This window comes from Triticum urartu, chromosome 2A, assembly GCF_056163025.1.
Source record: "Triticum urartu cultivar PI428250 chromosome 2A, HENAU_Tu73, whole genome shotgun sequence".
Lineage (NCBI taxonomy): Eukaryota > Viridiplantae > Streptophyta > Magnoliopsida > Poales > Poaceae > Triticum > Triticum urartu.
This window is the reverse complement of record NC_141874.1, coordinates 731104457-731119256: the sequence shown is the minus strand read 5'-3', so window position 1 is coordinate 731119256 and position 14800 is coordinate 731104457. Positions and strand designations below refer to the sequence as shown.

At 41.6% G+C, this 14800-nt stretch overlaps 1 pseudogene; it reads right to left on the bottom strand.

The window, feature by feature from the left end:
- The window catches only part of LOC125534389 (geraniol 8-hydroxylase pseudogene), a 68960-nt pseudogene extending 58203 nt beyond the window's left edge, over window positions 1–10757 (bottom strand).
- Window positions 10758–14800: the final 4043 nt, after the last annotated feature.

Genomic DNA, 14800 nt, shown 5'->3' with positions numbered 1-14800 from the left:
TTATTAGAGGGATTACTAGGATAAGGCCTAGGATTAAAATTTCCTCTATATGTGTTGTTACCAAAATTGTTCCTACCAACAAAATTCACATCCACATATTCATTATTATTCTCAATCAAAGTAGACAAGGGCATATCATTAGGATCATAAGAAACACTCTTATTAGCAAATAATTTCATAAGTTCATCCATCTTTCCACTCAAAACATTAATTTCTTCTATCGCATGCACCTTTTTATTAGTAGATCTTTCAGTATGCCATTGAGAATAATTAACCATAATATTATCTAGAAGTTTAGTAGCTTCTCCTAAAGTGATTTCCATAAAAGTGCCTCCCGCGGCCGAATCTAAAAGATTTCTAGAAGCAAAATTCAAGCCGGCATAAAAAATTTGTATAATCATCCACAAATTTAAAACCATGAGTAGGGCAATTACGTATCATTAGTTTCATCCTCTCCCAAGCTTGTGCAACATGCTCATGATCAAGTTGCTTAAAATTCATAATATCATTTCTAAGATAGATGATCTTAGTGGGAGGAAAATACTTAGAGATAAAAGCATCTTTGCACTTATTCCATGAATCAAGTACTATTTTTAGGAAAAGACGAAAACCAAGCTTTAGCACGATCTCTAAGCGAAAAAGGAAATAGATTCAATTTAACAATATCATTATACACATCTTTCTTCTATTGCATGTCACACAAATCAACGAAGCTATTTAGATGGGTAGCGGCATCTTCACTAGGAAGGCCGGAAAATGGATCTTTCATGACAAGATTCAGCAAAGCAGTATTAATTTCACAAGATTTAGCATCGGTAAGAGGAGCAATCGGAGTGCTAATAAAATCATTGTTGTTGGTATTGGTGAGGTCACACAATACAGTATTATCTTGAGCCATCGCGACAAGCAAGCAAACTAACACACAAGCAAACAAAAAACAAGCGGGCAAAAAGAGGCAAATAGAGAAAGAGAGGGAGGATAGAGAGAGAGAGGGCGAATAAAACGGAAAGGGTGAAGTGGGGGAGAGGAAAACGAGAGGCAAATGGCAAATAATGTAATGCGAGAGATAAGGGTATGTGATGGGTACTTGGTATGTTGACTTTTGCATAGACCTCCCCGGCAACGGCGCCAGAAATCCTTCTTACTACCTCTTGAGCATTGCGTTGGTTTTCCCTGAAGAGGAAGGGATGATGCAGCAAAGTAGCGTAAGTATTTCCCTCAGTTTTTGAGAACCAAGGTAACAATCCAGTAGGAGGCTACGCGCGAGTCCCTCGTACCTACACAAAACAAATAAATCCTCGCAACCAACGCGAATAGGGGTTGTCAATCCCTACATGGCCACTTACGAGAGTGAGATCTGATAGATATGATAAGATAATATTTTTGGTATTTTTGTGATAAAGATGCAAAGTAAAATAAAGGTAAAGTAAGAAAGCAAGGAAATAACTAAGTAGTAGGAGATCAATATGATAAAGATAGACCCAGGGGCCATAGTTTTCACTAGTGGCTTCTCTCAAGAGCATAAGTATTCTGCGGTGGGTGAACAAATTACTGTTGAGCAATTGACGGAATTGAGCATAGTTATGAGAATATCTAGGTATGATCATGTATATAGGCATCACGTCCGAGACAAGTAGACCGACTCCTGCGTGCATCTACTACTATTACTCCACTCATCGACCGCTATCCAGCATGCATCTAGAGTATTAAGTTAAAAACAGAGTAACGCCTTAAGCAAGATGACATGATGTAGAGGGATAGACTCATGCAATATGAAGAAAACCCCATCTTGTTATCCTCGATGGCAACAATACAATACGTGCCTTGCTGCCCCTACTGTCACTGGGAAAGGACACCGCAAGATTGAACCCAAAGCTAAGCACTTCTCCCATTGCAAGAAAGATCAATCTAGTAGGAAAAACCAAACTGATAATTCGAAGAGACTTGCAAAGATAACCAATCATACATAAAATAATTCAGAGAAGATTCAAATATTATTCTTAGATAGACTTGATCATAAGCCCACAATTCATCGGTCTCAACAAACACACCGCAAAAAGAAGATTACATCGAATAGATCTCCACAAGAGAGGGGGAGAACATTATATTGAGATCAAAAAAGAAAGAAGAAGCCATCTAGCTACTAACTATGGACTCGTACGTCTGAGGTAAACTACTCACACTTCATCGGAAGGGCTATGGTGTTGATGTAGAAGCCCTCCGTGATCGATGCCCCCTCCGGCGGAGCTCCGGAACAGGCCCCAAGATGGATCTCGTGGATACAGAAAGTTGCGGCGGTGGAATTAGGTTTTTGGCTCCGTATCTGATCGTTTGGGGGTACATAGGTATATATAGGAGGAAGGAGTACGTCGATGGAGCAACAGGGGGCCCACGAGGGTGGAGGGCGCGCCCCCCTACCTCGTGGCCTCCTCTTTCGTGTCTTGACATAGGGTCCAAGTCTCCCGGGTCTTGTTTGTTGAGAAAATCACGTTCCCGAAGGTTTCATTCCGTTTGGACTCCGTTTGATATTCCTTTTCTTCGAAACCCTAAAACAGGCAAAAACATCAATTCTGGGCTAGGCTTCCGGTTAATAGGTTAGTCCCAAAAATAGTATAAAAGTGGATAATAAAGCCCAATAATGTGATAATATAGCATGGAGCAATAAAAAAATATAGATATGTTGGAGACGTATCAGCGGTGTACAGGGATATGCAATGAACCAAGAGTGACATGTATGAAAGAATTATGAACGGTGGCTTTGCCACAAATACTATGTCAACTACATGATCATGTTAAGCAATATGACAATGATGAATTTGTCATGATAAACGGAATGGTGGAAAGTTGCATGGCAATATATCTCGGAATGGCTATGGAAATGCCATAATAGGTAGGTATGGTGGCTGTTTTGAGGAAGATATAAGGATGTTTATGTGTGATAGAGTGTATCATATCACGAGGTTTGGATGCACTGGCGAAGTTTGCACCAACTCTCAATGTGAGAAAGGGAAATGGACGGTACCGAAGAGGCTAGCAATGATGGAAGGTTAAGAGTGTGTATAATCCATGGACTCAACATTAGTCATAAAGAACTCACATACTTATTGCAAAAATCTACAAGTCATCAAAAACCAAGTACTACGCGCATGCTCCTAGGGGGATAGATTGGTATGAAAAGACCATCGCTCGTCCCCGACCGCCACTCATAAGGAAGACAATCAAATAACACCTCATGTTTCAAAGTTGTTACACAACGTTTACCATACGTGCATGCTATGGGACTTGCAAACTTCAACACAAGTATTCCTCAAATTCACAACTACTCAACTAGCACAACTTTGATATCACTATATCCATATCTCAAAACAATCATCAAGTATCAAACTTCTCTTAGTATTCAATGCACTCTATATGAAAGTTTTTATTATATCCCTCTTGGATGCCCATCATATTAGGACTAGTTTCATAACCAAAGCAAACTACCATGCTATTATAAAGGACTCTCAAAATAATATAAGTGAAGCATGAGAGATCAATTATTTCTTCAAAATAAAACCACCACCGTGCTCTAAAAAGATATAAGTGAAGCACTAGAGCAAATGACAAACTACTCCGAAAGATATAAGTGAAGATCAATGAGTAGTCGAATAATTATGCAACTATATGAAGACTCTCTAACATTTAATAATTTCAGATCTTGATATTTTATTCAAACAGCAAGCGAATCAAAATAAAATAAAATGACTCTCCAAGCAAAACACATATCATGTGGTGAATAAAAATATAGCTCCAAGTAAAGTTACCGATGAACGAAGACGAAAGAGGGGATGCCTTCTGGGGCATCCCCAAGCTTAGGCTTTTGGTTGTCCTCGAATATTACCTTGGGGTGCCTTGGGAATCCCCAAGCTTAGAATCTTGCCACTCCTTATTCCATAGTCCATCGAATCTTTACCCAAAACTTGAAAACTTCACAACACAAAACTTAACAGAAAACTCGTAAGCTCCGTTAGTATAAGAAAGCAAATCACCATCATAAGGTACTGTAATGAACTCATTCTAAATTCATATTTGTGTAATATCTACTTTATTCCAACTTTTCTATGGTTCATACCCTCCGGTACTACTCATAGGTTCATCAAAATAAGCAAACAACACATAGAAAACAGAATCTGTCAAAAACAGAACAGTCTGTAGTAATCTGAATCAAACGTATACTTATGGAACTCATAAAATTCTCAAATGAATTGCTGGACGTGAGGAATTTATCTATTAATAATCTGTAAAACAATTAATTAAATAGCACTCTCCAATAAAAAATGGAAGCAATTCTCGTGAGCGCTAAAGTTTCTGTTTTTTACAGCATGATCGCAAAGACTTTCCCCAAGTCTTCCCAAAGGTTCTACTTGGCACAAACACTAATTAAAACATAAAACTACATATAAACATAGGCTAGATGAATTATTTGTTACTAAACAGGAGCAAAAAGTAAAGAACAAGAATAGGATTGTGTTGCCTCCCAACAAGCGCTATCGTTTAATGCCCCTAGCTAGGCATGATGATTACAATGATGCTCACATAAAGGATAAGAATTGAAACATAAAGAGAGCATCATGAAGAATATGACTAGCACATTTTAGTCTAACCCACTTCCTATGCATAGGGATTTTGTGAGCAAACAACTTGTGGGAACAATAATCAACTAGCATAGGAAGGCAAAACAAGCATAACTTTAAAACTTTAAGCACATAGGGAGGGATCTTGATATTATTGCAATTCCTACAAGCATATATTCCTCCCTAATAATAATTTTCAATAGCATCATGAATGAATTCAACAATATAACCAGCACCTAAAGCATTATTTTCGTGATGCATAACCATAGAATTTTTATTACTCTCCTCATAAGCAAAATTCTTCTCATTCGGAATAGTGGGAGTATCATAAGAGACTCGAATACTATAAATTGTTTCCACATTAAAAGAGTAATGTTCAGAAAAGGGGTAATCATAATCATGGCAAGTTTTATAAATATAATCACTACTTTTTATAGCATAAGTATCATCACAATAATCATCATAAGTAGGAGGGATGCTATCATCACTATAAATTTGCATATCAAAACTTGGGAGACTAAAAATATCATCTTAATTAAATGTAGCATCCCCAAGCTTGGGACAAACATTAATTGCAGCAAATATATTCTCAAAAACATCATCTTCATCAAACATAGCATCCCCAAGCTTGGGCCTTTTCATATCATAAGCATAATCACTCTCATCATTAATAGTATGGATAGCACCAATAGTATAGCAATTATCATATTCTTCCAAGAAAGTGCCAAAAAGATTTTCACGATCATAAGAAGTATCATTATCTTCCACAATTATATTTTCATGAGGCACGATAGTAATAGGAGCAGCATTATTTGGGAGAGATATCTTTTTACCTCTCTTTTTCTTTTCTTCTTCTTCACCACATCATGTGTGGGTTCAATCCTCTTTTTGGAGCTCCTTATTAATGAGATTGGTTGAATAGGAGGCTCCTCCTCGTTACCTGATTCATCATAAGAAATAATAGGAGGATATTGGGAAGTCTCTTCCCTTTCATTAGTATTGTCTTCATCCTCTATTTGTTTTCTTTTCTTTATGTAATTAGCAATATAAGAATTTTCAATGCAATTCACCGCACAATACATATAAAGTTCCTCTAGATCAAAACCAAGAAGTTTATAACAGGCAAATTCTGGAAGATGCTTAGTTATACGTTTCATTTATTCGTAACCCATAAGAAAACTGAGTTCATTATAATGTGCAAGGCAAATCAAGTCATCACAATTTTTGGACACGATTAGATCATGAAACAATTTGCATCGGATAGCTAAATGACCCTGTTCATTGCAAAGTCCACAAGTACGGCCAAGAAAATTTAAATTTTCAGCACAATCATCTAGCCTTTCTTGCAACAACTTAGTTTCTAAGTACTTATGCCTCTTGCAATATCTATCTTCCGTATTTGGTGTGTACTTACAAACCCAATGCACTCCACAAAAATTGACATGTTTATAGGAGACATTTTCATCATAACTAGTGCAATCATCATTAGTACCATGGATATTTAAACAGTTCATACTAACAACATTGCAATCATGCTCATCATTCAAAGATTTAGTGCCAAACATTTTAATGCATTCTTCTTCTAATACTTTGGCACAATTTTCCTTTCCATCATACTCACGAAAGATATTAAAAAGATGAAGCGTATGAGGCAAACTCAATTCCATATTTTTTTGTAGTTTTCTTTTTTTAACTAAACTAGTGATAAAACAAGAAACTAAAAGACTCGATTGCAAGATCTAAAGATATACCTTCAAGCGCTAACCTCCCCGGCAACGGCGCCAGAAAAGAGCTTGATGTCTACTACACAATCTTCTTCTTGTAGACGTTGTTGGGCCTCCAAGTGCAGAGGTTTGTAGGACAATAGCAAATTTCCCTCAAGTGGATGACCTAAGGTTTATCAATCCGTAGGAGGCGTAGGATGAAGATGGTCTCTCTCAAGCAACGCTGCAACCAAATAACAAAGAGTCTCTTGTGTCCCCAACACACCCAATACAATGGTAAATTGTATAGGTGCACTAGTTCGGCGAAGAGATGGTGATACAAGTGGTATATGGATAGTAGATAATAGTTTTTGTAATCTGAAAATATAAAAACAGCAAGGTAACTAATGATAAAAGTGAGCGTAAATGGTATTGCAATGCATTGAAACAAGGCCTAGGGTTCATACTTTCGCTAGTGCAAGTTCCCTCAACAATAATAGCATAATTGGATCACATAACTATCCCTCAACATGCAACAAAGAGTCACTCAAAAGTCACCAATGGTGGAGAACAAACGAAGAAATCATGGTAGGGTACGAAACCACCTCAAAGTTATTCTTTCCAATCAATCCGTTGGGCTATTCCTATAAGTGTCACAAACAGCCCTAGAGTTCGTACTAGAATAACACCTTAAGACACAAATCAACCAAAACCCTAATGTTACCTAGATACTCCAATGTCACCTCAAGTATCCGTGGGTATGATTATACGATATGCATCACACAATCTCATATTCATCTATTCAACCAACACATAGAACCTCAAAGACTTCCCCAAAGTTTATACCGGAGAATCACGACGAAAACGTGTGCCAACCCCTATGCATAGGTTCATGGGCAGAACCCGCAAGTTGATCACCAAAACATACATCAAGTGAATCACGTGATATCACATTGTCAACACAGATACGCACGGCAAGACATACATCAAGTGTTCTCAAATCTTTAAAGACTCAATTCGATAAGATAACTTCAAAGGGGAAACTCAATCCATTACAAGAGAGTAGAGGGGGGAGAAAACATCATAAGATCCAACTATAATAGCAAAGCTCGTGATACATCAAGATCGTACCACCTCAAGAACACGAGAGAGAGAGAGAGATCAAACACATAGCTACTGGTACATACCCTCAGCCCCGAGGGAGAACTACTCCCTCCTCATCATGGAGAGCACCGGGATGATGAAGATGGCCACCGGAGAGGGATTCCCCCTCTGGCAGGGTGCCGGAACGGGTCTAGATTGGTTTTCGGATGCTACGGAGGCTTCTGGCGGCGGAACTCTCGATCTATTGTGCTCTCCGATAGTTTTAGGGTATTTGGATATATATATAGGCGGAAGAAATACATCAGGGGAGCCACGAGGGGCCCACGAGGGTTGAGGGCGCGCCCCCTGCCTCGTGGCTTCCTCGTTGATCGCCTGACGTGCACTCCAAGTCTCCTGTATTACTTTCTTTCCAAAAATAGCTTTTCCGAAGGTTTCATTCTGTTTGGACTCCGTTTGATATTTCTTTTCTGCGAAACACTGAAACAAGGGAAAACAGAAACTGGCACTGGGCTCTGGGTTAATAGGTTAGTCCCAAAAATCATATAAAATAGCATATAAATGCATATAAAACATCCAAGGTTGATAATATAATAGCATGGAACAATCAAAAATTATAGATACGTTGGAGACGTATCAGGTATGCTTGTCACCACAGATCTTGGTGATCCTACAATCGAGCAAGACAATATGGACATTTGGGTCCTTATTGATACGCCTCCAATTCTACCTCTGTGTGAGTTTAGTTTCTCAAGCATAGTTATTAGCTAATTTATATTGTTTATTTCAAAATAGTTGACATCTTATTTCCATTGACAGCTTATTTTCATTCTTCAAAGAATGTGCGGGAGATGGTAGATAAAACCCACTACACTGATGGCTTCGAATTAACTTACAAGTAGAAAAATCATCTGGTCGGATTTTGTACTAACATTGAGAATTACAATATCTACAATCAAACTCCTCAACATTATGATCAATACGCGCCACTAGTGCATGTGTTGAACTACGGTAACTACCATGAAGATACCCTGGTAAGATTTTTTACTATTATGACATCCGTGCATCTTTTGCATACTTCTAAAACTAGTACATCATTGCTAACTATAAAGTTATTAATATGTTTTTCAACAGATAATCCCAGAGAGTTGTGTGCCTCATTTGATGTATCAGAAAGGTAGCCTTAATGTTTTGAACATACAGCCAGGTCATCCTACGAATCTCAACTGGCCATACCAGATTTCTAAAAGGAATGGAGACATGCAAATCAAAGGATGGAAAAAATGTATGGACAGTCGTAAGGAGGTTCTTGGAAGCAAAAGGAAGCGAAGCGCAAGAATTGGAGACATGATGATCTCCATTCTCCATAATGGAGAGTCAGGGTCTATATTGTTTTATGCTATTTTACCTTAAAGAGGGTATTTAGGTCCTACCTAATACTGATGATCATGTGCTAAGAACAATTAAGTAGGGTTGGTTCGATGACTATGAGGATGATGATCGTATGACTTGTTATTAATAACGAGTAAAAGTTGTATGATGATGATTAGTAGACTTGTTATTATATATAATGATGCATGATGCGAGTATGAAGAGTTATTATATATCAGCGGGTGAAATGAACATGGATTGGATTGAAGTGAAGGCAACATGCATGTGGTGCATGTCGAAAGTAGTACAATCCAAACTTGATCAAGTTAGGATTAGTATTACTTTCAACATGCGCCACATGTTGCCTCACTTCAATCTAAGTCATGTTTAGACATAGCAGTAGCAGTAGCACGGAGATAAGAAAGGACACATCTGTCTATTAGCTACCTATACCAACCTAAATTAACCCCCAAAACCCCTAAACCACCTCCTTTAAAAAAACAGACTCTGAAATGCTGACGCGTGGAAGCTTGTTGGTCTCGGTTGGTGCTACCAACCGGGACCAAAGGCCCTCGTGCCTGGGCTCGCCGGAGCGGCCACGTGGAGGCCCATCTGTCCCGGTTAGTATAAGAACCGGGACTAAAGATCTAGGGCATTAGTAACGACCCTTTAGTCCCGGTTCCCAACCGGGACAGATGGGCCTTATGAACCGGGACAAATGACCCTTTTTCTACTAGTGTTTGTCGTCCAACAGATGTATATAGCACTGAAATACATCTAAATTCATCCATTTAAGCGACAAGTAATATGGTAGTATATACTATCAAACTCTTATGTTTATTTCTTGATAAAAAAATAAATGTGAAATTTGTGGATATTAGATATCTCGATGCCAACATTTTAAAATATAAATCTCAATCTCCAAGGCTGGCCATGTGCTTTGATCCCGGCAGACTCAGTCGGCAACGCTGACCATTCATGTGCGTGCGGAATTTTGAAGTATATCTTGTGTGTCCTCTCAGACAGAAATTGTGGTTACCGTGAAAAGTGATCGTAGCGTCTGGCGATCCAGCAGGTCCTTGCCGTCCTCACGCGCCGCCACGTCGAGCAGCGCGTCGAGGAAGTCGTTCTTCCTCGGCTGGCCGGCGTCGCGGCAGCGCAGCCTCCCGTCCACCTCGGCGTCGAACACCGCGTGCAGCCGCGCGAGCAGCCGCGCCAGCCGCCGGCGCGTGCCCTGCAGGTCGGCCGGCGCGAGCAGCGGGAAGAAGTCCGACACGTTGGGGCTCCCCACGGCCTGCATGATGGCCGTCACCACCTGCTGGAACCCCTCCGAGCGGCCGCGGTCGTCGAGGCTCGTCAGGTCGGCGGAGAAGATGGTGCAGGAGAGGAGGTTCAGGCTCGTCGTGAAGGCCACGCGGCCGACGTTCACCGGGGCGCCCTCGCGCGCCAGCCGCGCGACGTGGTCGACGAGATCCCGTACCTTTTCGCTCCGCAGGTGGCGCAGCGCGTCGAGCCGGTGCGGGGCGAACAGCTCCGTGGCCATCATCTTGCGCAGCGCGCGCCACCGCGGCGCAGGGGGCAGCCAAGCCACGGAGCCCGCCGCGTGCTCGCCGGTGGCGTCGGGCACGGACCTGGCGGCGAACGCGGAGTCGTGCCGCTGCAGGAACTCCCGCGCCATGGCGGGGCAGGAGACGACCACCGTGGTGACCGCGCCGAGGCGCAGGGACATGAGCGGGCCGTGGGCCTTGGCCAGGCGGGCAAGGGAGCGGTGCGGCTTATCGCCGAGGAGGTGGAGGCTGCCGATGAGCGGCAGCGGGCGGGGGCCCGGCGGGAGACCGGAGCGCGCCCGTGCGAGGAGGTTGAGGAGATAGACGGAGAGGAAAGAGGCGACGAGCCATGCTAGCCACGGCACAAGCACAGCCACCGGCGCCATTGCTAAGATGCTTCATCTCTTTTAAATCGGCGCACGGAGCAGGTGTCTCTAGTGAAACTGCTAGTCACTCGCACAACGCTATTTATATAGTGCATATAGAGAACTGTTTGGGGAACCGGGAATAAAGACCAAATCTAAAGTTGTGTGACCAAATCCATATCCGTCGTGTCACCAACATCACGCGTGACATATTGACATGCATGGCACATGGCACGATTGCCTTGTGCAAAGGTACGTAGGCTCCTTTTTCATGACAGCGAACCCGGCTTGCTCTGCTCTGTTCCGTCGGTGTGGTCAAAGGCCACCTTACTGGGTGGTAGTATTTGTTTGGTCTTGTGAACTCGATCAATCTTTTTTTTGAAGGACTGTCTATATAGCATCCGTCTGAAATTTAATTAAGCTTCAGTCGAATTTTTGTATGTCCATGTACCTGCCGCGTTGTGTGTCTTTTCTTCATGATCCATTGTCACGCTGCGGGGGTACTGATCGACGGGCACCTATGGGACCGGCGGACCGGGTCCCTTTCGGTTCGGCGGGGGCGGAGGTCGTGCAAAGAGCAAATCGAGGCGATGCACGCGAGCGATTTACCCAGGTTCGGGCCGCACGGATACGTAAAACCCTACTCCTGCTTTGTGGCTTGTATTGATTTCTTGCTCGGGAGCGTGGAGTGCTACAGTACACACCAGCAGCTAGCGAGACCGAGCGTGAGTGTTCGAACCCCCCTCTACGTTGCACACGGGCCTCCTTTTATATGCGCAAGGGGTCACCGACAGGTGGCAACGGAGGTAAAGGGCAAAAATGGAAAGGTGCTGTGGTAGGCACAGCTACCTGCTACAGTGTATCATACCTAACCCTGACGGGAGGGGACAAGGGCCTTAAATGCCCGTCTGTGTCGCCCAAACAGTGCGGAAAGGGACCGCCAGGGACGGCACCGTTCGCCACGATGGCGATCTTGTCAGCGCCGTTTGCCACCGCACGCCGCTGGCTGCACAGTCTCCCGCCACGTGCGCCTGGAAGGGCCCCAGAGCGACACGTTGGTGAATGTGCTGGAGCGCGGGCCCAGAGAGGTGGCTTGCCGCGGCAAGCGCCTTGCCGCTGTCGTTATCTTGTCGCGTCCGGGAGCTTGTCGCTCACCGGGCCTTGTCGGGGCGCATGGTGCGCCGCGGCAAGTTTCTTGAAATGCCTTGGGTGGCCTTCCCGGCAAGCTCCTCTTGCCGGGGTCTTGGGATGCTTTTGTCAGCCTTCCCGGCAAGCTCCTCTTGCCGGGGTCTTGTCTTCTTGGCTTGAACACTTTGTTCTTGAATGGCTCCAAAGGAACCACGGAGGACCTTGGCGGTCACCCGGCAAGCCTTGCCGCGGGATGCTGCGACTGCCCGTGCACAAGTTCGGGATACTAGGGTACCCTTACTCTAGTACACCGACAGGCTTAGGCCTTATCCGTACGGACGTTCACCGGGTGGCCAAACAAATTCGACCGGCCAGACTAGACCAGCTATAAAATCAAAAAAAAAAACATAAACAAGGGGCAGGGGAAAGCCTACATGCTCAACATCTGAGAAACACTTGAACCAATGGGGCCAAAAAAAAGCGTGCAAGCCTGTTCATAATTTCCAGAGTCAAAGGGGCAAAAAGACCAAAAAGGACATCTACATTTACGTACTTCTCACAAAAGCACAAGGTAAAAACAGCTCTAAAAAACACAAGGTCAAAAGAGATCTCACTGCAAGAACAGCAGAATAGAAATCACACTATGACCAAAAAAATAGAAATTACACTGCAAGTTAATATAAATTACAGTGAACAGGAATAGAAATTACACTGTAAGTTCAGTGTGTTAAAACTGAAACTACTGTATATACAGAATTACATTGAACCAGAATAGAAATTACAGTGAAGGAGAATAGAAATTACACTGTAAGTTGTATGAGCTAACACTGACACTACTGTATATATATAACTACAGTAAACAAGAATAGAAATTACAGTGAACGAGAATAGAAATTACACTGTAAGTTCAACGAGTTAACACTGAAACTATTGTATACATGTAATTACATTAAACCACAATCGAAATTACAGTGAACCAGGAATGGAAATTACAGTTAACACTGGAACACATACCGAAAAATGCATCATGGTTATTTTGAAAAAAGTGCATCTGCTAACACATACTAAAACACAAATTCAAAGCTTGATTTGAAATGACTAAGCAAAAGAATCAGGAAATTCTGCACACAGGAAGACATGCTATGCTACAGATCAGTAGCATCCTACCGAAACCAGTTGATCGAAACCCACTAAGCATCAGTAGCATCCTACCCAAACAAGCAGATCCAAGCAAAAACAGAAATCAACTGATGGGCAGGGAACAAACCAGCCACAGCAATCCACAGAGGAGAAATTCATCGACACATAGATAAATTAGGACAGAAATCAAACTCAAAAACCAGATACATGGCAAGTGGGACGGCACAAAAAGTGAAGCAATTGACACTGAGCCAAAAGCAGAAAATACACAGTACAATAGACAATGAATGATGTAGATGAGTACAGTAAATTGGGCAACCTTCAGCCAAAAGTACAACTAAAAAATGACTGGAAATCATGAATCTCTATCCTGTAAATTTGAAGTAATAAAAACAGAGGTGCTTACATCTGCAAAGAAATCAGTAACTAGAACTTATCCACGCTGTTGAACTCCCTGAAAAACATATCATTAGCATACTTTATCCTTAAGTTGGGTATGTCAGCGCTTGAAAAGTGGTTAGTAACTTGAGTCCTTGTGGTCCACACTTCCATAAACTTGAATGTAAAGACGCCATAATCGTGCCTGATTTCACATGAATAAAGGTAGAAAAACAGAAAAAAAAAGGTACCAACAATGTAAATTGAGAACAGTATTTAAAAGGAAATCAGGTCAGCCATACTAAAAACCAAATTACATATTGGTCTTGTTGGGAACAGCTAGGTAGACTACGTCAAATTTTTCGAAATCGATTTGTTTCCTCGTCATGGGAGTAACAAAAGCATCCCAACATCCTATGAAGTTTATAACTCTTTGAATAAAATAAAAAAAATACGAGAGCAAATCTTAAAAGATAACATAGTGCCTTCAAAAAGGAGACTAATGTAGAAACAAATTGATTAGCAATGTACTCCCTCCGGAAAGAAATATAACAGCGTTTAGGTCACTACTTTTAGTGATCTAAACGCTAGTGATCTAAACGCTCTTATATTTCTTTACGGAGGAAGTACTTGCGGATCATGAATCTGCAAGTGAAATTAAGAATGCTCATCAAAAGCTGAATCAATGAAAGAAGGGTCTTTCCTTCAAAGAAGCGATGAAAGAAAACCCATTCTTTCAAATGGTTAAAGGAAAGTCTAGCTACAAAAAGGAAGAATAATAAAAGAATAATATGAAGAAAAATGTATATAGAGGAAATAAGAAATAAAAAGAAAGGGCAACGACAAACACCAAAAAAGAAGGCAGAAATTAAAGTACTTATAGTTGGTCCTCCACATTGGAAATGCACCGTTGGCACCTTCAAAAGCATTTCAGATGAGTTCAGGACTGGAATTATTCAAGACGATCTCCTTTAAAAGAGCAAAGAAAAACCACAGTAAGAAACGACCAGGAAGTTGCCTAGATGTCCATTAGGGCACAAAGTACCAAGTGACCGATATGAACAATAGGCCGTATCACATCTCACTGCTTCAAAGCTAAGAAAAAAGACAAGAGAGTATGAGTACAAATGATAAAAAATTACACTGTATATTAGATAGGAAGTTGGCAAAGTTTCAGACACAAAGATAGATTCAGTATATATTGACAGTGTGACTAGATGCAACACAACCCAACAAAGACACTGTGATTGACAGTCTAATTACACTGTAATTTTTACTGAAATTACACTGTAATTGCACTAACGGTAAATACAGTAAATATCCTAGTATCTAAATAACAGTAAAAATATCACTGTAATTACCACTGAAAATTACATTGTAACAACACTGTAAATTATAGTGAAATTGCAGTAATTACAACAAAATAGCACAGTGATTTTCAGTGTAATTACCCT